This window comes from Chiloscyllium plagiosum, chromosome 4 (assembly GCF_004010195.1).
Source record: "Chiloscyllium plagiosum isolate BGI_BamShark_2017 chromosome 4, ASM401019v2, whole genome shotgun sequence".
Taxonomy (NCBI): Eukaryota; Metazoa; Chordata; class Chondrichthyes; order Orectolobiformes; family Hemiscylliidae; genus Chiloscyllium; species Chiloscyllium plagiosum.
The window spans coordinates 48,176,091-48,203,277 of NC_057713.1; the positions used below are offsets into that span (position 1 = coordinate 48,176,091).

Sequence of the window (27,187 nt, forward strand, 5' to 3'; positions counted from 1 at the left end):
CCAGAAAATAACGATTCATGCCAATTATGTAGTTTGCTTACAAAATATCAGACTGTAGCTAAGTGCCAATTGCCTAAGCAACATTGCCCAACATAAAATTAGCCAAACAGTTTCTGCCAGCTAGGCCTGATGGAATGCAAAAACGCCAAGGTTACCACAGGTCAAAGGCAAATAATGATCAGTCCAGACCTATCTTGCAAATTGAACAAAGGTACTCGATCCGAACAATGGGATAGTCATTATGACCTGAAATCCATTAAGAGGTAGTCAGGCAGAAAAATAGGGAAAGATGTTATGTTTGCGTATTCCCTAGTTTCAGCCAGACTCCTTGGCACCACGGAGGAATCATATCTTAAAAAGGGGATGGGTACACATAGGATGACCTGGCCTAATCCCATTGGGTGCTATGACCTGTACCCTGTGACCCCATTGGCTGAAGTCAGAGAACATTCCAGAAGAACTCAGAAATAGGGTATAAGAAAGGACATATGGCGGCCATTTCTTCAGCGAAGACTCAGATGGCAAAGACTCCATGTGACACCGACCTTTGTAATAAGATGATCCTGCATGAACCCATCAATGGAGTTAATCCAGCAACTCAATCAAGTTCACCAGAGCGGGTAAAATCTGATGTGAAAGGCATTGACACATTTCATTTTACACTAACATCATTAGGGCTCTTGTCTCACTATTTAAGTGGCAGTTCTCATAGAGTCATGGAAATGTACAGCATGGAACAGACTCTTCGGTCCAACTGGTCCATGCTAACCAGATATCCTAACCTAACCTAGTCCCATTTGCCAGCACTTGGCCCATATCCCTCTAAACCTTTCCTATTCACATACCCATACAGATGCTCCTTATGTCTCTTTTAAATTTTTCTCCTTTCACCTTGAATCTATGCCTTCTAATTCTGGACTCCCCACCACAGGGAAAAGACCTTGTCTGTTTACCTATCCATGTCCCTCATGATTTTATAAACCTCTATAAGGTCACCTTTCAGCCTCTGATGCTCCAGAGAAAACAGCCCCAGCCTTTTCAGTCTCTCCCTGTAACTCAAATCCTCTAACCCTGGCAACATCCTTGTAAATGTCTCAATAATGATTGTTTATTGGCCATTTAACCGTGAATGGTCTGGCTTATGCTGTCTGTGTCCAACTTTAACAATTTGCATCTTCCAGTAGTGATTAGAATCAAAAACGTCACTGGGTTTTAACTCCATGGTCCAAGATTGGAGAGGTGAATTATTACATTGCTGCCACTCATTCAGCACTCCATAGCTCAATAGCCTAGACATTACAGCATATTTACCAGTAACTGCTTCTATAATTCTGTCATCTTAATTAGGTTGTTAATTTAGCTTGTGTTATTGAAAAGCTAATAATAGGGAAGACAAATGGAATGATGACCTTTATTTTAAAAGTACAGAGGTTTTGCTAAAACCATACAAGGCACTGGTCAGTCCACAACTGGAATACTATGAACAATTTTGGGCCCCTTATCTAAGGAAAGATATCCTAGTACTAGGTGCAGTCCAATGAAAATTCATTAGCCAGTTACTGGGTATGGAGAGACTGTCGTATGGGGAGCAGTTCAGTAAGTTTGCCCTGTACTTTTTTGAAATTCAGAAGAATGAGAAGCAGCCTTACTGAAACAGAGAAGATCATTAAGAGTACTTGACAGGGTATATGCTGAAAGGTTGTTGCCCCTTGTGGAAGAATCTGGGGCGTAGGGAATAATCTCAGAACAACGGACCACACATTTAAGACAGAGATGAGGAGGAATTGCTCTCAGAAGGAATCTATGGAATTCTTTACTACAGAGGGTTGTTGAGCTCATTAGGTGTATTCAAGACTGAGATAGACAGCTTTTCACTCGGCAAAGAAATCAATGGTTTTGGTGAAAATGAAGGAAAGTGGAGTTGAAGATTATCAGATCTGAGATAATCTCACAGAATGGCAGAGAGAAGGCTCGAGGGGCTGAATAGCCTACTTCTATATCTAATGGAAATATATGCAAGAACCTTAACCAACTGAAATGTCAGGTATGTATCATCATCAGCACGTTACACATGTAGAGTAATAGAGGTGTACAGCATGGAAACAGACCCTTCGGTCCAATGCGTCCATGCTGACCAGATATTCTAACCTAACCTAGTCCTATTTGCTAGTACTTGGCCCATATCCCTCTAAACCCTTCCTATTCATATACCCATCAAGATGCCTTTTAAATGCTGTAATTGTACTAGCCTCCACCACTTCCTCTGGCAGCTCATTCTATACACGCACCACCTTCTGCGTGAAAAGGTTGCCCCTTAGGTCCCTTTTATATCTTGCCCCTCTCACCCTGAACCTATGCCTTCTTGTTCTGAACTTCCCCACACCAGGGAAAAGACCTTGTCTATTTATTCTATCCATGCCCCTATTTGGTGATGAACAATTGATATCCAACTTTCATGATGCGACTTTAATACCTGAATCTGCCGTGGACCAAATGTGATTTTTAAAAAGGACACAGCTAACTTTATTGCGGGGCCAGAAAAAAAAAGAGGAGACAAGGACAGGAATGAAATGAAGAAAGTTAATTCCAATAAAGTGATTCCAAAAAGAGATGAGTTCCAATTGAGACAACTCAAGATGAGAAGGGAGATAGACAGCAACTCTGATTAAGGAGCCACATCAAACTCAGGCTTAAGTGCTGAAGGATTTAAGTTTGTACATTTGATCACTAAGCTTAATAAGGAAAGGGTGGATGTATTTTTAATTGTTTTTGCAAGAGTAGCAAAGTGGCTAAAGCAGGTACCCCATGAGTTGACATTATTATTCTATCGAAAGCAAAAAGTGTTATCTCATAAAATTATTCCGTCTTATCTGAGAAGTCCCATTGATAATAAGGCATCAAAAGAGGCTATTTTAAATGCATGTCAGTTAGTACTAGAAGCATGTAGGTAAAAAATCTATATCCTCAAGAAATGGCCTAATTGAATATACCTCGATTATGAATGTGAATATAAAGTCTGCTTTTAACCAGTGGGTACAGACATTAAAAATGGAAGCAACCCATAAAAAACTACATGAATTAATTCTCAAGGAATTTACGAACTCAATATCCTTTCCAGTTTAGACTCGCAGTGGGGAACAGAGGGTAGCAGGGTTTAAACAAGCAGAAATTCTGGCTGATGACTATGAGCTCACACAAAGATACAGAAACTCACGGAACCTGGGGTTAGGAAGCCATCATAGACCAGAGCTGGATAAATACATGGTAAATACCCTGGAAACAAGCTGGAGAGTAGAGGAAGAACAGAACTGTCCTCAACTATTCAAAGAAGGAAAGTGGATGGGTGGCAAGTGAGAAACCAAAGCATATGCAGCAAAATTGCAGGTCTTGGCATTTCCCAGAAACTCAAAGTTCAAGACCAGTGTTTGTAACATTATGGATGATCAAGGTCTGCTCAGGGATGATAGTGGACTAGAATAATTATCAGGAGTTTGTATCAACAGGAATGGTGGCTACTGATATTTTTTACATTGTCAAAGACAGAAATCCACTTTCTCCAAGATATCGGTGCTCTCAACTTGGTAATCAAGCTTACCAATGCCTAGAATCAATATTTTATTACGGAACGATTTGGCTGGTTAAAAAAATATATGGAAAAGGTAATTGAGCTAGGCTTGAAATATGTAAACCATATTTCAGTAGCAAGCTTTGAGTAGCAAACTGAGTGAAAACAACATGGATTAACCACAGCAGGGATACAGGAAGCTCCTCTCTCCATCGCAATCTATTCACAACAGTACCAATGAAATAAAACAACTTTGAAAACCTTCCATTAAAGGATATCTCCAAGCTTTGTCACTCCTATGGACATAAGATAGCAGCTAAGCTGATTTAGATATCATTCTCACCCCACTCAGGGATTCTTAAAAAAAAACTGAAGCGCAATCTTCTCTGTGTAAGATACCCTGATTACCCAAACTTCTTTCCGAACTCACTACCTGAACTTTGTGGGTTTTGTTGTGTCATCTTTTTTTCCTCAGGCAACAAAACTCCACCCTCTTTCACTCAAGAAAACCTTGGAATTGGCTCTACTTCATTTTTAGCCAGGATAATGAAGTTCCACTGAAACATGCTAAAAAAGGAGATACTAGTTGCAATTGTTGTAAGAAGAGGTTAAGAAAGAATTTGAGATATGTCACCTCCTCACCCGATTGTAACAGATGACATTTCATTGTAACTGTGCTTAGGTGAAAATAAACTTAATTAACTTTGAGTTCCCTGTCTTCGATTAACAAGCCCTGGTAAAGCTATCCCATCCATCTTTCAAATGCTACAGAATACCAATTCAAAGGTCAAACATTGTCCATCAAAGGAAGCTTGAATGGAAAGACAAATATTGACTCTGTTTGTTCCCAAGATGAAAAAGGAATGAATTTTTTAACAAAATACTCCAACAGCAATGTTATCAGTGACTTTTCAATACACAGTACAGCCTGTATCTGTTTTGAAGTGAGGGAAGGTGATGAAACATGGATATGTGATACAAGCCCTCCAAATATGTCACATTAATAGCTAACAGGAGACCTTCAAGTCAACCTGATAGTATCAGTCAAATCTAATTAAATAAGCATTTTATCTTCAGCAGGAGGATCTTCACTAGCTACAACACTGACATCTACCTTGCACAGTAGAAAATTGCCAAGACATATGATGTCTATTAAAGCAGGACAAACCCAATATTGCCTATTCGGAGAAAGTGATACCTCATCTTCACCACGGACATCCAGTCCCTATATGTGTCTATCCGCCATGACAAACGGGAACCCGCACCGCCCGGTTCTACCTCTTACCCAAAATTCATAAACCGGACTGCCCTGGTCGACCCATCGTCTCCACCTGCTCCTGCCCCACCAAAACTATCTGCACATATCCTGACACCGTTCTGTCCCCCTTGGTCCAGGATGTCTCCACATACATTGAAGACACCACCCACGTCCTCCACCTCCTCCATGACTTGTGGTTTCCAGCCTCCAATGCCTCATCTTCACCATGGATATCCAGTCCCTGTACATGTCCAACCACCATGACGACTCCTAACTACTTTCCCCCCAGTCCCACTCCCTCCTTTTTATCACTTACCTGCTTGGGCCCCTCCAACATTCTTGATGAAGACTTATGCTCAAAACATCAGCTCTCCTGCACTTCGGATGCTGCCTAACCAGATATGCTTTTCCCGCGCCACACTTTTTGACTCCAATATTGTTAATTTACAAACTATCAAGTGGGACGCTTTGTCGTAGATGGGATTGAGTTTTCTGAGTGTTTTTGGAGTTGCAAGTATCCAAGCATGGGAGTATGCCTTCACACTCCCGGGTCGTGCCTTGAAAATACTAGACAGGAATTGGTGATGCCTATATCCAACAAATTAATGAAGAATAACAATTTAATTAGATGAAAATGTATTAGTGAATTTTCACATAATTCACATATTATTGCATTTATCACTGAATAAAAGTATGTTTTTCCCTTTCATCTTTGTTTAGCAGAATTTAATCTTCTTTGGTCTTTTTGCCACACCAAATATATTTCAATTTTCTCCAGTTGATGAAGGCAAGAGACAAGAAGACTAACAATAGTTGCAAAAATAATTTCTCATTATATACTATTTTCAGTGTGGAAAACTGACTAAGGCACGACACAGAGTGTATTATTTGGTTCTGGAAACATTATGGTCTATTAAAATATAATAGGCTTTCTGCAGTTAACTACATCATTAGTGATTTGCAATGTGCACTACAGTTCATAATGTTCTATAAAATCTGTGCTCTTTTTTTCTTGTAGTTTTGATTTTCCTATTTTCCTTTACATGAATATGGACATACATGTAAAATCTTCTCTTGCATTAGAAAACACGAGTGAAGCAAAAGAAGCACTGTCGCACAGATGCTTGAAATGTGAAGTAAAAGCAAATAAATGCTTGATATACACAATAGGTTAGGATGGAAGATATTGAAGCATTAACTCTGCTTCTCTCACCAAGAATGTAATATATCTCTTCTTAAACCAGAATTTACATTTCTGAAACATATTGGAAACATTGGGAATCCTTAATTTGCTTCCCTCCATTTTATCCAGACAGGTCAGCAGCTAAAAATGGTGCAGTTGAAATGCAAGGTATACTCCTAGTCAATTTCAAAATGCCTGAATTTCCAAGCATATGATATGAATGCCTGAGTCAGACTAGAGCCTCATTAAAGTGTGCAAATCAAATTGCTATTACATAAACTCGGACCTCAATGCTATTTTAAACTGGAAAAGAGCAGAGAGTTTGTGGCAGCTGCTCTGGCACCGACAGTTGGTCTGAGGAGGAAAATAGGTTTATAGGATATTCAGAGGTTTAATTTATGAGTTCAGAAAGAGCAGGAATGCCCCCACTCCATTCCAAGGCCACCAGTCCCCATAAAAAAATTGCAGGGATAAAAGCACCTACTGAAGATACCGAGTATGTGAAGTACAAACAGAAAATGCTGGGGAAACACAGCACCAGTGAAGAGAGAAAAAGAGTCAACATTTCAAGTCCTATATGACTCTTCTTTAAAAGAAGAGTTCTGAAGAAAAGACAAAACTAAACAAACTCTGATTCTCACTCCACAAATACTGCCATCTCTATTAAGTTTCTCCGGAGAACTGCAAGGCGTGTGTCTATTCCTTCCAAAGTGACAACAGCCAAAGGACATCATTCCTTGCATTTAGCATTTTGGTTGGGAAATCGGTTGGTTAAGAAGTGTCTGAATGGTCTGGTTAAGAAGTGGTTCATATTGTTAACATTTCAACTAATCTGCTCATTTTTATTACAAAATTTGAGCTAAAAATGTAATTCCACCAAAATCCAATGATACAAAATCCATCAAATATCATATGGAACCTTATAGATCAAATTCAATTCCTGCTGAAAAACAAGACTGTTTCAATGAGAAGCAATTCCAAACTCAATAACAAGTTGGTTTCTTCAATAATGATTTCTTGGTTCTAAATCAGTGATTACTGATTTCCTTAGTACATTTTGCCAAACCACTATTTCAGAAGAATATTTTTCTCAACTCTTGGACAGTTGGTATTGTTCACTGTTTTACAAAAATTAGTGCAACTTCTTATGTGAATATATTTAGAACTTGCTCTATCATATTACTGTAGTTAGATCTCTTTTCCCCCCAAGCCCTTTTGACAATTGCGTGTTTTCAGCGATTGGATGTAAATTTACAATTTTAGCTTGGTAAAGTTAACACTGTGATAGAAAAGAAATATTTAAAACTAGAATTAAGAAACCTAAAATTTGTTTTAAAATCAATTATTCATTCTAGTTCATGAGTATATTTTCATTTTTTCTGGCCCCTCAACAATAATTGGTATTTATATAGCAGCATTGACAAACCAAAATGTCCTAAGAAACTTCAAAGAAGCCTTGTCAAACAAATTTGGCATTAAACCCTATAGGCAAACACTAGAACATGTAAGCATATGTACAGCCAATTTGATTGAATTATTCAAGGAGGTGGTTAGGTATGTAGATCAGGGTAGAGCCATTGGTGTTGTCTACGTAGACTTCAGTAAGGCTCACGGTAAGGTCTTGCATGGCAGACTGGTTAAGAAGCCCAGAGCCATGGCATCCAGGGTAAATTGGATCCAAAACTGGCTCAGTGGAAGGAAGCAGCAGATGACTGTCAATGGGTAATTGTTATGATTGGAAGCTGGTGTACTACAGGGTTCAGTGCTTGCCCCTTTGCTGTTTGGAGGACACATTAGTGATGTGGACATGAATGCAATTGGTATGATCAATAAGTGCTCAGATGACACAATGATGTGATAAGTAGTGACGAGGAAAGCCTTAGACAATAGGACAATCAAGATAGGCTGGTCTGTGCCAAATGGAATTTAATCCCAAAAATTGAGAGGTGAATCATTTAGGGAGGACTGACAAAGTGAGGGTGTACACATTGAATGGTAGGGCCCAGGAAATAAAGAGCATCAGAGTAACCTTGGTGTGCATTTCATAGATCTCTGAAATCAGCAGGACAGGTTAGTAACATGTTTAGGAATGTATATGGAAATTTTATATTTATTACTCAAGGCACTGAATACAACAGCAAGGAGGTTATGATGGAGCTCTATGCAATGTTAATGAGGACGCAGCTGGAGTACGGTGTGCAGTTCAGATGGCACACTATAGGAAGGATGTGACTGCATTCTGAGGGTGCAAAAGAGATTCATCAGGATTTTGTCTTGGCTAGAGTGATTCAGCTATAAAGAGAGACTATTGGTGGGTTAGGATTGTTTTTCTTAGAGCAGGGAGTCTGAAGGGGGTATCTGATTGAGGTACACAAAGTTCGAAGGGGCACAAACAGAGTAGATAAGGAGACACTTGTCCCATTAGTAGATAGGTCAAGAGCTGGAAACATGGTTTTAACAAAAAGTGGAGGAGACTTAGAAGATTCTTGAGGAAAACAAATTTCACCCAGAGGTATGAGAGCATCTGGAACTCACTGCCTGAAGTGTAATAGAGGCAGGAACACTGAAAACATTTAAGAACTGTTTTGAGGAGCAGCTGAAATGCCATACAAAGCATAAGGCCAAGTGCTGGAAAATGGAATCATAATATCTTGTATGTTTGATGACTGGCACAAACATAAGAGACCGAAGGGTCTCTTTCCAGGGTATAAAACTGCATGACGCTATGCTTAACTACTCTTCCAGTTTCAAAGCCATCTTCCTAAAGCTTAAAAAAGTCTATATCCTGTAATGACAATGATTCTAATTTTCAAAATCACTTGCTTAATTATCTGCTATTTTATCACAATTTTAAGTTTCTTTTTTATGTTGAAGTGGATATGACTCTCAATGAATCTCAGCACAGAAAGTTAGGCTGTTCACTGAAGCTTTAAGTTTGAAGTTCAATGTGTATGCTAATGATTGTTAATATTAGATGGAAGGGAAATCATCTGGTAGAAAATCTAACTTACAGATTTCATCTGAGTGTCAGAAAGAAGAAAATTACCCTTGAATAAAGCCTTTTTTGCCCAATTATATGTCATTGTGAATTACTGTGATAATTTATAAAATTCATATTCAACTAAAAGCTATAAATGTACATGCCACAAATAAAAGTAATTGTGGTTAAATATTGATTGATTAAATGTGACCTTTCCATTACCGCAATCAAAATCCTCTCACTGAAAAGAAAAATTAAAAATTCTTAGAGAAACATTATGTGTAAACGTTTCATGAAAGATTACTGGAAGAATGTTTCCTACTTTTTTCAATCCAATCAATACATTTGGTCCATCAGACAGAATCTTCCCAACTCCTGGATCTCATAGACTAGGTAAGTAAGTTGGAAAAATCAGGCAAGATCATAAAAATTAGATTCTCAACATTTAATGGCAAGATAAGAATTTCACTGAGTGGTGATGGGCTTATTTGAATGTATTTATATCTCATTATTTCTTATTCTTGCCTCATTTATATGCAATTTGGTATTCTTCCACACAACAAGAAGAAACTCGATGACAACCATTCTCAACATGAAAGTCAGAGTGGGTACTTGGCAGTTCCATCTGTCACTCACTACTCTGAGCTTCCATCTTGGCCTGCATTTCCCTGACATCTCCGACAAAGCTTCAAGGGCAGCAATTTCCTGTACCCTAATCCATCGAGGTTGGCATTGGACACGCATCGGTCTCACCACAACATTATGGCAACTCTCAGGCTATCTTGCACAACTCCGACAGAGTTCACTACTTTAATGTTGCACTTTGGAGCCCACCAACACCTTCTATTACAATGCTTCTTGTACAGTCACCCATCTCATGCATCACAGCAAAGCGCAGCTCTGGCACATTGCTGGTATCTTATTGTTCATTCACTTTCTGTCTATTTGGATACTCACAACATCTTTGCTTAGTCTTGCCTTTTTGCCTCATTCTGAACTTACAGGCACACAGTATTTCTGTCTTACCTTAACCTTTACTCAGACACAAAATCTGTCATGATTACTAACAGTGGTCAGTCATATCACTGTGTTGTGCTACATTAATATTACTATCACACCATTTACCAGCAACTTAGATGGTAACAAACATTACATGTGCTTCATGAGGGCAGTAAAGGCCAGTTTCGAAGCAACAGAAAGAAGGAGGTCAACAGTAGCTGGTTTCATATGAAAAGGGGAGATGGGATAGAGCCCTGAAGGGATTTAAACTGTGAATTTTATATTGGAAGTGTTGAGGAGCCAATGAAACTTCAAGCAGAGAAGGTGAGATAAGGCCTAAGTTTATGGATTGCTTGAGGACAGAAAACATGAGAACGATTTGATTTCAAAGTGACAATGACATGACTGAAGGTGTCAACTATAGATGGCCTGAGAGGTCCAGTGAAAATCAAAGTTGAAGCCAATGGCTAACAATCTCAGCAGAACTGCCACAAAGCACTGGAATTTGGTAGAGCTCAAACAAATATGGAAGGATGGTATAGCCTCTCCAATATACAAATAATAACACTGCAGTTGATCAAAGCCCATTCCACCTAAGTACACTAGTCATTGTATCTCCTTAAAAATCTCGTCAAATGCTATTTTTGCTTCTGATTCTGCTCTACATATTCCAGAATGATCTCGAAGGAAAATTCTGAAACTCAACAAGTAATGGTAAACAAAATTTGAAGCATTACCATGGCTGCTCTATTATTACATCCAGGCCCACTAGAATCTAATCTACGCGAGCTAATTTCAACGACCAGGAACGTTACCAATTCTTTTGGACTTACTGATGGTCAACAGCGGTGTAGTTTTTATTATGGTGCTGATGTTGAAATAACCTATCTTTCATGCATATTACCAGGAGATTACTTCGGTTTAATTTACTTTTTAATATTCTTGTTGAATTTCATAGTGTTTTTTGTTCGAAAGTCAAGTTCATTCTTTAAAGTAGATATCACTATAAATGCTGAGAAAGAAAAGTGGTGAGCCTGATCTGTATCATTGTTCCTGCACCAATGCTGGGTTCAAATTCTAGAACTTCCATCCTAACTGTGGGTATCCTTACACACCAAGGGTTCTAACAGTGTAAAAAGACAGCTCACCACACTAATGGGCAATTAGGGATGGTGAATAAATACCAGCCCAGCTAGAAATGCCCATATTCCATGAATGATTAATAAAAACACATATTGCAAATTTGGATAATTGTACAATTGGGAGTAATCACATTTTACAAATTACACTTCAAGGTTTTTTCTTACATACATACATTTATATTTGGTGCAGAAAGTTGCAGAAAGTCTGTATTAAAACTATTTATTACTTTTTTTTACATTTCTTTGTATTAGAAGAAGTATTTATTCTTTTACAAAATTATAAAAAAACAAGAAAGAAAAGCAATATTACAATCTTAGATTACAGAAACATTAACAGGAAACTACCTACTACTCTACAAGAACATACTAAAATGATGACAAAAAAACCCCTTAAATTAGCTTAACATTAGTCAAATTAACTTAAATTAAACTAAATTAAACTCAATTCAATTCAATTCCACCACTTGCTGCACCTCCACCGAGGCTCCCATCCAAGCGAGTATCAGTTGTAAAACCTGTATTTATCAAACTTCCTCCCCCCAAGTTCCTTGGACTGCCAAATGTGGCCCCCATGTCTATATAAAGGCACTGGTCAGTATTACTGACAAGTCTGTATCGATGTATTTTGAAAAGGACTGCAACGCCTTATAAAATGGTTCTGTTTTCTGGTGCACCACATTTGTGGGAGAATCTTGTGGGATGTGCTCCATCACCAATCTACGCCCTTCCCCATGAGACCTGGGTTTTTTTCTGACATCCAGTTCATTAGAATGTTCTTCCTTACACAATGTGTGAGAATGTTAAATAATCTCTTCCCGTGCTCATCCAACGAGGGCAAATTTGGCAATCCCAAAAGAAGGGATAAAGATCGCCTTCACCTCGATTCCCAGAATCCCTCCCAACTCACTAACTATGGCACCCCAATATTCATGGATCCTGAAATATGACCATAAACAATGTGTGGGTGTGCCTATGCCAATTTTACATTTAGGACATCCTGGAGACACTCCTTTCTTGAATTTAGCCAACCGTTCTAGAGCCATATGGGCCCTGTGAAGAATCTTCAACTGCATAGCTTGCGCTTTATTGCATATCAAAATTTTCTTCACATTCTCCCATATGTTCTCCCATGTCTCAAACGAAATTTCTTCTCTTAGTTCCTGACTCCAACTCCATAGAGTCTTTCCACATCCTCCAGGGCGCACCCCCTCTGTAAATGGTATAGGGTACTAACCGAGAGAGTGCCCACACACCGGAGCACTCCTCGCTCTATATCAGGCTTATCGGGCTGATTCAAGAGCGTGGTCTTTCTCTGTATGTAGTCCTTAATCTAGAAATACTGGAAGAGGTCCCTACTAGGTCGCTCACATTTGTGACTTAATTGGTCAAAAACACATCAGGACCACTCCCTCAAATAAATCTCCCAAACAGGAGACTCCCTTGACCTCCCATGCTTTAAAGCCAGAGTCCATTGACCCCGGTTTAAATCCTGGGGCTCCAACTAAAGGGGTGAACAATGAGGTCTTATGTGAATTTCCCTCGCCCTCCACAGTTTGGCCATGTATTAGATAATCGGGCTTTTACAATGCTCAGCCACGGATTTCGCTATATCCGTAAACAATAAATTAACGAGGAGACATCTTACCTGAGAAGCCTTGATGTCAAGCCATATCGACTTGGGATACTTATGCAACCAGTCACCCACATATGACAATAGGGCACCTATTTGATATCACTTCAGATCTGGGAGATCCACCTACTCACCACCCCACCCCCCCACCCCACATCTCCCTCCTCCACCACCATCTGCCCCATCCAACATACCCTATGGGAACTGCAACTTCGTAAATTAATGAGAGGACATCTATGACACTGGATAAAGGATCCAAGCCAGCCATTTAGTCCCCGCAACACCTGTCTGAGCAGCAATAGCAGGAGCAATCTCACTGGATAGAGTAACCAAGGAAGGACATTCATTTTAATCAAGGCTATTTAGCCTAACCAAGATAATGGCCACTCCTTCCATTGCTGCAGATCCTGGCTTATCCTACATAACAATTGTACAAAGTTAGCTGATGGAAAATGGGGCTAATAAAAATACCCAGTTAAAAAAAAATTTTGCGACCGTCGAAAGGGAAACTGGGTTCCATCCTCCAGGTCAGGCACTCCCACCAAGCCCCCAAGAGTACAGCTTCCGACTTTGTAAAATTTATTCTATATCTCAAGAAGATGCTGAATAGTTTAATTTTTTGTATTAATTGGGGTAAGGACTTTTCCATATTAGCTAAAAATTGTTTTGTGCTCTCCTATCTCTACCTGTGCAGCCACTACTTCAGGATCCTTCTGGATGGCCTCGGCCAATGGTTCAATTACTGAGGTAAATAATAACGGTAAGAGAGGACACCCTTGTCAGTTGCCTCTCCCAACGCTAAAATTATCCAATTTAACGGCGCTCGTAAGAACCACCGCCTTGTGATCACTACACAGCACTGCCACCCACTTAGCAAAAGCCCACCCCGCCAAGACTAAAGCATTCTAGGACACCAAAAAGATATGGCTGCTCCACCCGATTAAACACCTTTTCTGCGTCCAAGGAGACCGCCAAACCTGGAATCAATCTCATATCTGCACTGTATCCAGCACCCTCCTAATGTTATTGGAAGAGCTACGGCCCTTAATGAAGTCCATCTGGTTGTCTTTTATAATAGTGGGCAATATCTTTTCCAATCCCAGGGCCAGCATCTTTGACAGGATTTTAAAATTTATATTCAGCAACGAGATAGGTCCATATGAGGCACAGTCCTCAGGGTCTTTTCCTTTCTTTAAAATGAGGGAGCTATTGACCTCCCTAAGAGAGAGCGGAAGTCCAGGTTATATGAGCGATTATACATTCCTAGGACTGGCTCAGCCAACATGTTTATGAACTCCTTGTAGAACTCATTCAGGAATCCGTCTGGCCAGGTGCTTTGCCACTTTGGAGCTGTCTTACCGCCTCCTGCACCTCCTGTATTGTCAAGGGTGCATTTAAAAGGGAGACTTATTATGCGGTTATGCTGGGGAGATCCAGGTTCTCGAAAAAGGATTCCATCTTGCCACCCCATCCTCAGCCCTCTGACCAGCATAACTCCACACAGAATTTCCAAAATATGGCATTAATCTTTTTCGACACGTGAGTAATAGGACCAGTTCTCTCCCTAATGGACACAATGGACTGCGGAGCATTTTTCTTCCTAGCCAGATAAGCCAAATATCTACCTGGCTTATCCCCGTATTCAAATAACCTTTGCTTCACAAAGGAGATCTCTATCTTCGCCACCAGTGTAAGCACTGAATTCAGGGCAGCCCAGACCAGCTTGACAACAGATGACGAATCAGCTGCTTTTAGCCGGGCCTTGAGCATCTGTTGCCGCTCTTCTTTCTGCCTATTCCTGCTTGTTGAATATGAGACAATCAAACCCTTTAAGTATGCCTTGGTGGTCTCCCAAATCACCGACTGATTACTAGCCATACCAGAGTGGATGTCCCATAAGGCCCCTCTATACATTTACTGCCTTTTAAAAGAAATGGGTCCATGCACCAGTGTCACGTGTCTACTCCATTATCCTTAATCTTGACATCCAAGTACCCTGCCGCATGGTCTCAGATAGCTATGTTCCCAATCCTGCAGGACAACATCAAATCCAACCAGACCGGTGAAGCAAAGAACATATGAATTCTCGTGTGGCATTTACGTGGGTTGGAATAAAAGGTAAAATCACTACCATTAAGGTGGAGACACCTCCATACATCTACCACCCTCAACTCCCCACACACGTCCATTTAGATTGCAGGGGGATACCCGAGACCCATTGGCATTCTGTCTACCTCGAAGTCAATGAGGTGGTTAAAATCTCCTCCTTTGATCATACAGTGCACTCCAAAAACCATTCTTGAAACTGCCCAGATGATTGCAAGAGAAAAAGCTTCGATTTTATGTTGCTTTTATTCAGCAAATTATTTTCACAAAAATTCAAGTTTTGTACAGTACCACCAAGCAACTGTAAATTTAACCCTTCATACTCACCATTCCCAACAGGATCTTAAATGGTCCCAAAAGAATGTGATCCTCAAAATTTCAATGATTATTCAATTCATTCAATAAACACAAATCTGTAACCACAATCATTGATATTATTCAAGGATGTTTCTCAATGGCTTTTTTAGCATCTGCATCAGTGTTTTTCATGCATATATTTTTGGGAAGTTTGCATATTCATGAGAATATAAATAAATGAAATCTGTAACCACAATCATTGATATTATTCAAGGATGTTTCTCAATGGCTTTTTTAGCATCTGCATCAGTGTTTTTCATGCTATTTGTCAATTTTTCTGAGCGCTTATAGGATGACGCATATATTTTTGGGAAGTTTGCATATTCATGAGAATATAAATAAATGGTATGAGCACTGGCTAGCAGCCATTCACACGAACAAGGAGTAACATATGTACTCTTTCCTGAATCGCTGATTTTAAAGAATATTTATATTTTCAGTGCCAAAGTCACACTGATAGAGATTTAGACAGCACAGTGACAAATTATCACATTTTGCTTTTTGAACACATTATGTCATGTGTTCTGGGAATTAAATAAAAATTTACCTGCTGTTTCTAATTCTGATGCAAAGTTTGCAAATGAGAAACCAGTGACACATTTTAAAATGTGGCACATTCTAACACATCAGATGTTGAGGTTGTTGGCGCTCATAATGTGGTCATCTTATTTGTTGAACAATGAATAAAGTGTAAATACTTGATATTTCACTTTTAAACTTTTAAATTATATTCAAAGGTGAATCTATTTCTGTGTTTAGAACAAGAGTTTGTAAAGTTGCTAAAATTTAGCAGATTGCTCACTAGAATGTCTGAATTATTAATATGTGTGAGGAAATGTTCTTTTCAGATCAATGTAATCACAGATATGGTGTGGGAACTAACATGTACTGTAATATTTCTGGTTCCTTTGGAACCAACACTTTGGTGCAGCCTGGGCATTAACAATTCAAAGTGTCTTCAGGTGTCACTGAAATGTCTTCATCCTGTTGCTAGATAATATTTCCAAAAATAAAATCCTTTTTGACAACATACTTTGAGATTCATGCTGGAATTAATGGCTACTAAAGTAATATGATACTTCCCAATTACTTGGTGTGTTAATCTGCACTGTGCAGAACAACTAAGGAAATGTGTTGGACAAGGAACAGATGTCTACACAGAGAATAGTCATGTGGTAAAATTGGCCTGTTTTTGTTTTCTTTTGTGGATGTGACTAGCATTTCTGGAACCTTCCTAAACGGCATCAATGAAGTAGATGGGACTTTATGCAATCAATGATAGTTTTCATGGTTCCGATACTGACACTAGCTTTCAATCTCTGGTTTTATTTGACTGAATTGAAATCTGCCAGGCTAGCATTTGAATCTATGTTACCTGATCCATAGGTGAAAGCTCTACATTGCTAGTCCAGTGGCATTACTAGTACAGATTGGAGAAAAGCCCAGTATCTTGTCAAGTGGATACAAAATTGGCTTTATGGTAGGAATGGTGGCAGAGGGTTGTTTGTGACCAGTGGAGTCCCACAGGAGTTTGTGTCCACTTTTTTGTCATTTATATAAATGATTTGGATGAGAATACAGGCAGCATGGTTAGTAAGTTTGCAGATGACACCAACATTGGTGATATAGTTGACAGTGAAGAAGGTCATCTAAGATTACAAAGAGATCTTGATCAATTGATTCAATAGGCTGAGGAGTGGCAGATGGAGTTTAATTTGGATAAATGTGAGGTATTTCATTTTGGTAATACAAATAAGGACAGGACTTATATGATTAATGATAGGGCCCTGAGTAGTGTTGTAGAACAGAGAAACCGAAAGGTTCAGAGGTACATTGTGATGATGCTGCTCCTTTAACACGGTTATGGTGTCCTTGGTTTTTTTCAGGAGGTCGTAAAAGCACAGGTTCTGAAAAGTCTGAGGTTGAAGAGTTTCAGGGCCAATTTAATTATAGCTAACAGATACTGCCTCAGGCAAAATCCTCCTGTCTCTCTGGCATCTCTCCCATAAGACCTGTGTTTGATTTTACCTTTTGCACCAAGGGGTGTTTATGGGGATTGTTGCAAGTGTTTGGAACAACATCATTAAGGAGAGACGATCTGTTGGGTTTTCGGATATATCAACTTATTCAGTATTCTATTTTCTTTTGTTTCTGTTTCAGTCTGTGACCTTCTAAGTAAATTCTGTTTTGTTTAAAACTAAGTGGTTTGACCAACTGCATCCCTCTTGTAATATTTGCGTTACACCTGCTTAAAACAACAAAGTTAGGGTCTGGGCGAGTTTCTTGAAATGCTTTGAGGGGGTCTGGCCTGGTCCATAACAGACTGGGGGCTCTTTGTGAGATGTGTTCTATAGTTCCAAATTGGGATTGGGTTGTTGGACTCAAAGGGAGCGAGTGTCAGGTATTAGTGTCTTTTGTTCCGGGTGTTGAATTTGTTTGGTTTAAACAGTGCTTGGGATAGCACTGGCTCTTTCAGTCACCAAGACGTTTCTGGAGGTGGAAGAAGTGACCATGGGATTTTTATAAAAGATGATTAATGCCAAGCTGCTGGAATTAGCAGACACTCTGGAGCTGGAGCTGCCTCCTTCTGTGAGGAAAGAAGAGATAATTACAGCAAGAGCTCAGCATTTAAACTTGCTGTAAGTGCCATCAGAATCTTTCAAGATGGCTAAAATTCAATTTGAAAATGGAACTGCTTGAGTTAGAGGCAAAAGGCAAGGAATTACGATTAAAACCAGAGGAAAGAGAAAAAGAACAAATTACTTTAGCAGAACAAAAACAGAGAGAGGATAGAGAGGAAAGGAAGACCGAGAGAGAGTTTGAACTTAAGAAATTGGCATTTAGACGGGAAAGTCAGCTTAAAAGGATGGAGATGAAGGCTGAAGATAAACCTAGTGAGGAAGAGAGTGAGGATGAGCAAAGCCCTGGTAGCCAGAAGGCCTAGTGAGAAATTGTTTAAATATATTCAAGCATTGCCTAAATTTGATGAGAAGGATGTGGAAGCATTTTTCATCTCATTTGAAAAGATGGCTAAACAAATGTGGTGGCTAGTGACCATGTGGGTTTTGTTGATGCAAACAAAACTTGTATGTAGAGCGAGTGAGGTATTCACATCACTATTAGAGGAGGTATCTGGGGTGTATGAGGAGGTAAAGAAAGTTATCTTAAGAGCATATGAGCTTATGCCAGAAGCTGACAGACAATGTTTCTGGAATCGAAGTCAAACCTACATTGAGTTTGAAAGGATTAAACAAAGTAATTTTGATAGGTGGATAAGGGCATTAAAAATAGAGCAAACCCATGACGCTTTTAGAGAGAAGATTATTTTGGAGGAGTTCAAAAATTCACTCCCTGAAGCAGTGAGCACTCTTATGAAAGAGCAGAGAGTTAAAATGGCAAGACGATTATTGGTCCATAAATCAAATTCTGGCTTTGAAAATCATTTCCGATCCCAAGGGATAGAATTTAGGGAAAAGAGAAATCCACACGTGGAAAGGGAAAAGCAGATCTTGGTGAAGATCATAAGGATAACTTACCACAGGAAGAAAGGAAACCCTTGAAGGGGAAAGGGAAGTTAAAAGCTCTGGTGTTTTCACTGAAATAAAGGAGGCCACATGAAATCACAATGTTGGTGGGTTAGGAAAAGCATTGGGAAGCCAGATGTAGGAAAACAAGATAAGCCAGTGAATTTTGTTGGGAGTGGTGAAGGAAAGCACGGTGAAGGCTAAAAAGCTGCACCAGAATGTACATGCTGGTCGGAGATTGGTTAAGGAGGAAGTGCCAGATCTTTTTAAGTTGAAACTTTATTGCTGGAACAGCACAGCAGGTCAGGCAGCATCCAGGGAACAGGAGATTCGACGTTTCGGGCACAGGCCCTTCTTCAGATCTTTTTAAATCATATATCTGCACAGGAAGAGTTTATTTGCATAGGCCAGGAGCAGCAGGTAAAGAGGTCACAATATTAAGAAACACAGGATCCTCTCAATCTGTCATGCTGAAAGATAAGGAGATATTACCTCTCAAGGACTACTGCCAGAAAAGGTACGAGTCATGGGAATTCATGGTGAGACAAGAAATGATCAATTATGTAAAGTTAGCTTAGAGTGCACAGTGAAGAGGGGAGAGGTTGTGGTAGGAGTACTGGACAAACTCTCAGCTCCAGGTATACAATTTGTCCTTTTTAACGATACAGCTGATTCACAGGTAGAAATGCTGCCTTCTTTGGTTGAAAAGCCAGTGGAAACTCAGACAACTGAATTATTGCAGGACATATATCCTGGGATTTTTCCTGACTGTATGGTATCAAGGTCATAAAGTTGCCAGTTGAAACAGGAAAGATCAAAGAATACAGATAAAGTTGAAGTGGAATTAGCAGAGACCCTGTTTGATCAATGGTTGATACAAGCCAGAAGCACATAGATGACACAACAGACATCATTAACTCAGATAAATTAACTGAGTTACAGTAGAAAGATGAAAATTTAAAGCAATTGTATCAAAAGGGATACATAGAAAAAGAATCTGAATGTATCCCTGAATGTTATTATCTTAAAAATGATTTCTTAATAAGGAAATCGAGACCATCACATATTCAGATAGATGAGTAATGGGCAGAAGTTCATCAAATCATATTGCCAGTGGGTTATACAAAGGAGATATTGTGGGTGGCGTATGAGCTACCACTAAGGGGTCATTTAGGAGTGAAAAAAACACAAGCTGGGACACAAAAACATTTTTACTGGCCTGGACTGCACAAGGATGTCGCTGAATTTTGCCAGACATGTCATACATGTCAGGTAATTGGAAAACCACAGGCAGTAATAAAACCGACATCTTTACTACCTATTCCTGCATTTGAGGAACCTTTTACAAGAGTCTTAATTGTGTAGGACCCCTACCTAAAACAAAAAGTGGGCATCAGTATTTGTTAACAATAATGGATGTGTCTACGAGATTTCCAGAGGCTGTTCCATTACACTATATCATAGATAAAAGGATTGGAGAGGAATTACTCAATTTTTTTTTCACAAGATACAGATCACCCACAGAGGTATAATCAGATCAAGGGAAATACATTACATCAAAATTATTCAAGGAAGTTATGGTTGACTGAGGAATTAAACAATTCAAATCTACTGCGTACCATCCAGAGTCGCAGGGAGCGCTAGAAAGATGGCATCAGACATTAAAGACTATGTTGAGGGCTTATAGTCAAAACTATCCAGATGATTGGGATAGGGAATTTCAGTTGTACTTTTTGCGATCAGAGATGCACCAAATGAATTGACCAAATTCAGTCTATTTGAATTAGTTTTCAAGGCATGAAGTGAAAGAATCACTAAAACTGATTAAGGAGAAATTGGTAAGTCATAATTCAGAGACCACATATTTGGACGATTTGTCAAATTTTAGGAAACGATTAAATAGAGCTGGGGCGTTGGCTAGACGACATTTAAAAGTATTACAGCATACAATGAAACAGGAAGCAGACAAGAAATCAAAAACTCGCAATTTTGTTGCTGGGGATAAAGTGTCAGTGCTACTTCCAGTGATAGGTGAATCTTTAAAAGCAAGATTTAGTGGACCTTACCAAGTCGAAAGGAAATTGAGTGAGGTGAACTATTTGACAAGGACTCCAGATAGAAAGAAATCTTACTGTGTGTATTTTGACAGGGAAGGAAAGCCAAAGGAGACTGTGTCATTGGTTACACCACTGAGGGAAGAACCAAGTTCAGAGGATTCTGAATTGGACATTCCTCAAATTAAATTGGACAATGAGGAAGTTGTCAAAAGTTAGGATAAATTATTGACTTACCTTCCAGAGGAAAATTGAAATGACCTTTAAGAGTTATTACTATCACATGGGGAGATATGTGGAAATTAGCTGGGAAGTACTAATCTAACTATGCATGATGTAGATATAGGAGATGCTGTTCCGATTGAGCAACATCCTTATAAGCAGAATCCTCTAATGTTGCCACAGGTTCAAAAGGAGATTGAATGCATGCTCCAAGATGACGTATTCGAAGTGCGTTACAGTGACTGGAGCTCTCTAGCTTTTGGAGCGCCGCTCCTTCATCAGGTGGTTGTCCGATAGGAAGGAGACCAGAATTGTACACAATATTCCAAAAGTGGCCGAATCAATGTCCTTTACAGTCGCAACATGACCACCCAATTTCTATACTTAATGCTTTGACCAATAAAGGATAGCATACCAAACGCCTGCTTCACTATCCTATCTACCTGCGACACTACTTTCAAGGAGCTATGAACCTGCACTCCAAGGTCTCTTTGTTCAGCAACATTCCCTAGGACCTTACCATTAAGTGTATAAGTCCTATTATGGTTTGCTTTCCCAAAATGCAGATCCTTGCATTTATCTAAGTTAAACTCCATCTGCTACTTCTGAGCCCATTGGCCCATTTGATCAAGATCCCGTTGTACTCTGAAGTAAACTTCTTCACTGTCCACTACACTTCTAATTTTGGTGTCATCTGCAAACTTACTAACTATACCTCCTATGTTTGAATCCAAATCATTTATATAAATGACAAAAAATAGTAGACCCAGCACCGATCCTTGTGGCACTCCACTGGTCACAGGCTTCCAGTCTAAAAACAACCCTCCACCACCACCCTCTGACTTCTACCTTCAAGCCAGAAGGAGCAAAGACAATTTCTGCTTTTGTAACGCCAAATAGATTGTATCAATTTAAAGTTATGCCACTTATACTTAATGCTTTGACCAATAAAGGATAGCATACCAAACGCCTGCTTCACTATCCTATCTACCTGCAACACTACTTTCAAGGAGCTATGAACCTGCACTCCAAGGTCTCTTTGTTCAGCAACATTCCCTAGGACCTTACCATTAAGTGTATAAGTCCTAATATGGTTTGCTTTCCCAAAATGCAGATCCTTGCATTTATCTAAGTTAAACTCCATCTGCTACCTCTGAGCCCATTGGCCCATTTGATCAAGATCCCGTTGTACTCTGAAGTAAACTTGTTCACTGTCCACTACACTTCTAATTTTGGTGTCATCTGCAAACTTACTAACTATACCTCCTATATTTGTATCCAAATCATTTATATAAATGACAAAAAATAGTGGACCCAGCACCAATCCTTGTGGCACTCCACTGGTCACAGGCTTCCAGTCTAAAGAACAACCCTCCACCACCTTCAAGCCAGAAGGAGCAAAGACAATTTCTGCTTTTGTAATGCAGAAATAGACTGTATCAATTTAAAGTTATCCACTTGGTATGACAAATGCACCAGCCGCATTTCAGAGTCTAACCAATAAGGTCATTGCGAGACTACCCAATTGTATCGTATATATAGATGATCTGGCGATTTTTAATCATACATGGAAGGAACATTTGCAACATTTATCAGAATTGTTCGATCGACTTCAAAAGACAGACTTAGTGATAAACCTTCTGTGATTTTCGTGATAAACCTGGCTAATAGTGAATTTGCAAAAGCCCACATCACCCTCTGGGCCATGTTACTGGGCATGGGATGCAAAAACAAAGGTAACTGGGAGCTTCCCATACCATTGACACCCTTCAGGCTCTCTGCCTTTATTCCTGATGAAGGGCTTTTGCCCAAAACGTCGATTTTACTACTCCTCAGATGCTGCCTGAACTGCTGTGCTCTTCCAGCACCACTAATCCAGAATCTGGTTTCCAGCATCTGCAGTCATTGTTTTTACCTACAAAAAAGAGCAGTACTACCATTCCTGGGATTGAGTGGATTTTATTAAAAACTTGTACCAAATTTTAGCATTGTGGCTGCTCCACTCATTGAATTGCTAAATAAAGACAAGAGGTTTCAATGGATGGTGGACTGTCAAGAGGCATTTGACAGCCTGACAGCCGTGTTAACCACTGTATTAAACATACCTAATTATGCAAAGCCTTTCAAGGTGGCTAACAATGCAAGTGATATGGGTGTTGGTGCTGTGTCCTCACAGGAAGATGACAAAAAGATAGAAAGACCCATCAGGAATTTCTCCAGGAAACTGCACATTCATAGCAGAAATATTCAAGAGTTGAGAAGGAGACTTTGAGCCTGGTGTTGACATTAACATTTCAATGTTTATATTACCAGTAACGTATCAGGGACTGATCATAATCCAGTAAAGTTCGAGGATAAATTTAAGGACAAAAATGCCAAACTTTTTAGATGGAGCCTGGTGTTACAGCCATTCAAATTGAAAACTGTGCATGTGGCAGGATGAGAATTGCGACTGCCGATGCATGGTCGAGACCTGAATGAGAAACGGAGGCATTTGGTGGCAGGAGTACAACAGACTGAAACAAACGGTAGTTATGCATGTTTGCATATTTATAGTCAATGTAATGTATGTGCGTGTGTATAGAGTACTAACAGTTTAAAATTAAGGGGTGTTAAAATGAAACTATCTTTGGATACTGATGGTTCTTTTTTTTTAAGGGGGTGAAATGTGAGGCTGCTGTTCCTTTAACGTGTTGTCCTTGGTTTTTTTCAGGAGGTTGTAAAAAGCACAGGTTCTGAAAGGTCTGAGGTTGAAGGGTTTCAGGGCCAATTTAATTATAGCTAACAAATACTGCCTCAAGCAAAAAGGCATTTAAGAGTAAAAAAAAACTTGTACAATGAAAGGGGAGTGGCCAAGTCTCCCAGCTCAGCTTTTCACTGGTTTGGTTTGGTCTGGCTATTCACTGAAAACAGTCAAGCAGTTGTAAAAGCTGTTGCACCCAAAGAAGCAGGTCCAAACTAAACCTCTCACTCTGACATCTCTCCCATTAGACCCTGTGATGGATTTTACCTTTTGCGCCAAGGGGTGTTTATGGGGATTGTTGCAAGATGTTTGGAACAGCATCATTAAGTTGGGATGATCTGTTGGGTTTTCGGATATGTTGAGTTATTCAATATTCTGAACTCTTTTGTTTGTGTTTCATGCTGTAATCTTGTAAATAGATTCTGTTTTGTTTTATACTAAGTGGTTTGACCAACCACATCCCCCCTGGAATACCCGTGTTAAAACAACTCTAACATGATAAAAGAAATAGCGCCCATTTTGACTACATAAATAACTGAGGGAAAAAACAGAAGGGTTTTTCTTGCAGAGAAAATGAAGAATGAATAAAATGCTCTTTATGACTTCTTGAGATCATCTCAAGGATGACTTTTTTGGTTTTCAGGGGCTCCTTTTGACATTCTATTGACCCATTTATTAGATGATGGGTCATGTGGTAACAGTACCTTAGATTTAAATTGACATGTGGGGTATTTGGCCTTTCACAAAAGCAGAATTATAAGAATTAATCAGTATCCTCAAATATCAGCCTTCAATTAAACTGACACCATAACACAAAGGAAGGACTTACTTTCTTTGATGCCACAATATTCACATTGGCATAACATGTCTGCAAAGCTGGCATTTCCTACATGGATATTTTAACATAAAATTACTTATTTGGCACTAAAACACTGTGAGACATCTGATAATTGTGAAGAGTACTATGTAAGTGAAGGTTTCTCTTTGCTCTTGGCGTAAGCACACATCTCCCATAGAGATGGGTTGGCAGATGGTATTGCCCACAATTTAGCTGATCTCTTGAGGGCAAATTCTATACAAATACTGTCTGCTTCCCATATTGGTCTGATTTGGCTCTGGCTTTTTGATTCAATAATTCTTTCTCTCTTTTGTTCTTTTCCTGAGCATTTAAGCACAGACCAAAGTCCCGGGATATTATAGGAAGGTGCTAATCACTGGGGCTAGGGCTTAGACTTCATTGCTCTTCAGTGGCCAGTCAGACATGAAAAAGATGAATGGACGTGGTTGCCAGGGCTATGAGAAAAGATGGAGTTTGCAGGGACAGAAAGAGCTAGGATGAAGTGGCAAGGGCTTAAGATGGGAGGAAGACAAGGTTACAAGTCTGTGAGGAGGAGGAGAAATAGGAGGCTACGACATGGGTGGGGGAAGTAAGAAGACGTAAAGTGGGGGAGAAAAGGAGGCTTAGGCTCCAAGAAGGCAGGGCAGGATGGTGGCGTTGGAAGAAGCAGGCTGCAAAGGAGAGAGAACAGTTTCAAACTGTCAATAATGGAATACTCAACTAACTGACAGCCAGGAAAACTTGACATCAATTTTAAAAATACATTAATCATTAATTCACAAGATATGTGCTTCACTGGCCTATCCCTAGTTGCCCTCCAGAAATTAGTACAGAGCTTCCTTCTTAAATCATTGCAATCCATTTGCTATACACAGGCACACAATGCTGTAAGGAAGGGAGTTCCATGACTTTGACCCAGCGACACTGAAGGAACAGAAATATATTTTTCAGATTAGAGATGCAGTATAAAGGGCAGTAACTATTTGGTTAAAATGCTCCAGCTTTGTGTACATGTGGAGGAAACACATTAGCTGTGAATCTGCGTGCGGAATGCACTTTTAGGATGACTTTCTTTTGTTTAGAATTACCTGTCGGTTATTTTGATAAACAAAACTTTTGTTGTTAACTAATGCCTGTTATGCCAATGTGAATATTGTGGCGTCAAAGAAAGTAAGTCCTTCCTTTGTGTTATGGCGTCAGTTTAATTGAAGGTTGATATTTGAGGATACTGATTAATTCTTATAATTCTGCTTTTGTGAAAGGCCAAATACCCCACGTCAATTTAAATCTAAGGTACTGTTACCACATGACCCATCATCTAATAAATGGGTCAATAGAATGTCAAAAGGAGCCCCTGAAAACCAAAACATGGTTCCCAATAAAGTCATTCTTGAGATAATCTCAAGAAGTCATTAAAAAAATCATTTTGGCATAAGACCAGATTTTTTTTTAAATCAGAACTAATTACATAATGGGAACAATGAAGTTGTGTGTAATTATCTGGCAAAACTGTAGTCATAAATTGTATCATACTGAAACCTGAACTTGCGATAAGTCACAAAATATAAAAACAACATTTTGTTGAAACCATATAAATCAGCTCTAGCCACTGTGAAAATGGGTTCCAATTTTGTAGAGAAGACTTTGTACAGGGTTCAAGAATTGGTTCCAGGGATAATGGTTTTTATTGATGCTACGGTTGTTGTTTTATGAGCCAAGTAATCTGAGAGGATTTAATGGAGGTATATAAAACCACGAAGGGTTAAGACAGAATAAATAGAAACTGCTTCCAATAGCTGAAGTATTGATCAACAGAAGGCTAAGATATAATTTCATTAAAGTTGACTGGTTAAAAAAAGCACAGGCAACATGAGGGAAAAAAACCTTTATACAAACTGGAGTTAGAATCTGGAATGCACTCCTTCCTTATATTGCAGTGGAAGCAGCTTCAAAATAGCATTCAAGACAAAACTGGTGAAATACTTGGAGACAAAAGCAATAGTGAAAGAATGTATTGTATGGTGTTTAAGGGAGGAGATATGGGGGTTCACAGGTAGTAGGACTGAACAGACCTCTCTTTAAAAGATCTGCTGCAGACTTGATGACGGTGTCTTTCTCTGCTGCCCTATTCTATTGGCCGCAAAATGTGTGTGAACTGTAACTGTTGATGGTTAAAAGTGGGTAGGGTGAAGCAGAGACAAAGAATCCAGAAGATTCTTCCAGGAGAAGCATAGAGCTTACATTTTCTCTCCCTGATCTTGACACAGACACCATTGTATTTTATAGAATATTTTGACCAATTCAGTCACTATAAATGCCAATCATGTGCCTTTAGCAAAGGCAATATTTGAAAAGCATCCTATAAGATTAGTTACTATTTAAGAAAATACTTCAATTAATACTGCCAAATGTGCTAATTGAGACAAAAAAAATACAATTGATTTACTACTTAATTTGGATTATGAGCATAGAACTGAAAAGCAAACATATGAGTCATAAACCTCAGTGAAGACAAGACTTTGAAAAAAATAAGTTTTCTTTATAGGGAGTTTCACAATTTATATTCCAAAGGATTTCAGAACCAAT

General features: G+C 39.2%; 1 protein-coding gene across 3 annotated transcripts in view; it reads right to left on the minus strand.

Annotated features, from left to right (window-relative positions):
• LOC122549028 (RNA-binding Raly-like protein) overlaps positions 1–15,211 on the minus strand; it is a 634,594-nt gene extending 619,383 nt beyond the window's left edge. For all 3 annotated transcript variants that reach the window (XM_043688161.1, XM_043688163.1, XM_043688164.1), the window contains exon 1: positions 15,191–15,211. The gene's annotated coding sequence lies outside the window, so the exon portion shown is untranslated. The remainder of the gene's footprint in view (positions 1–15,190) is intronic.
• Between the last annotated feature and the right edge of the window lie 11,976 nt (positions 15,212–27,187).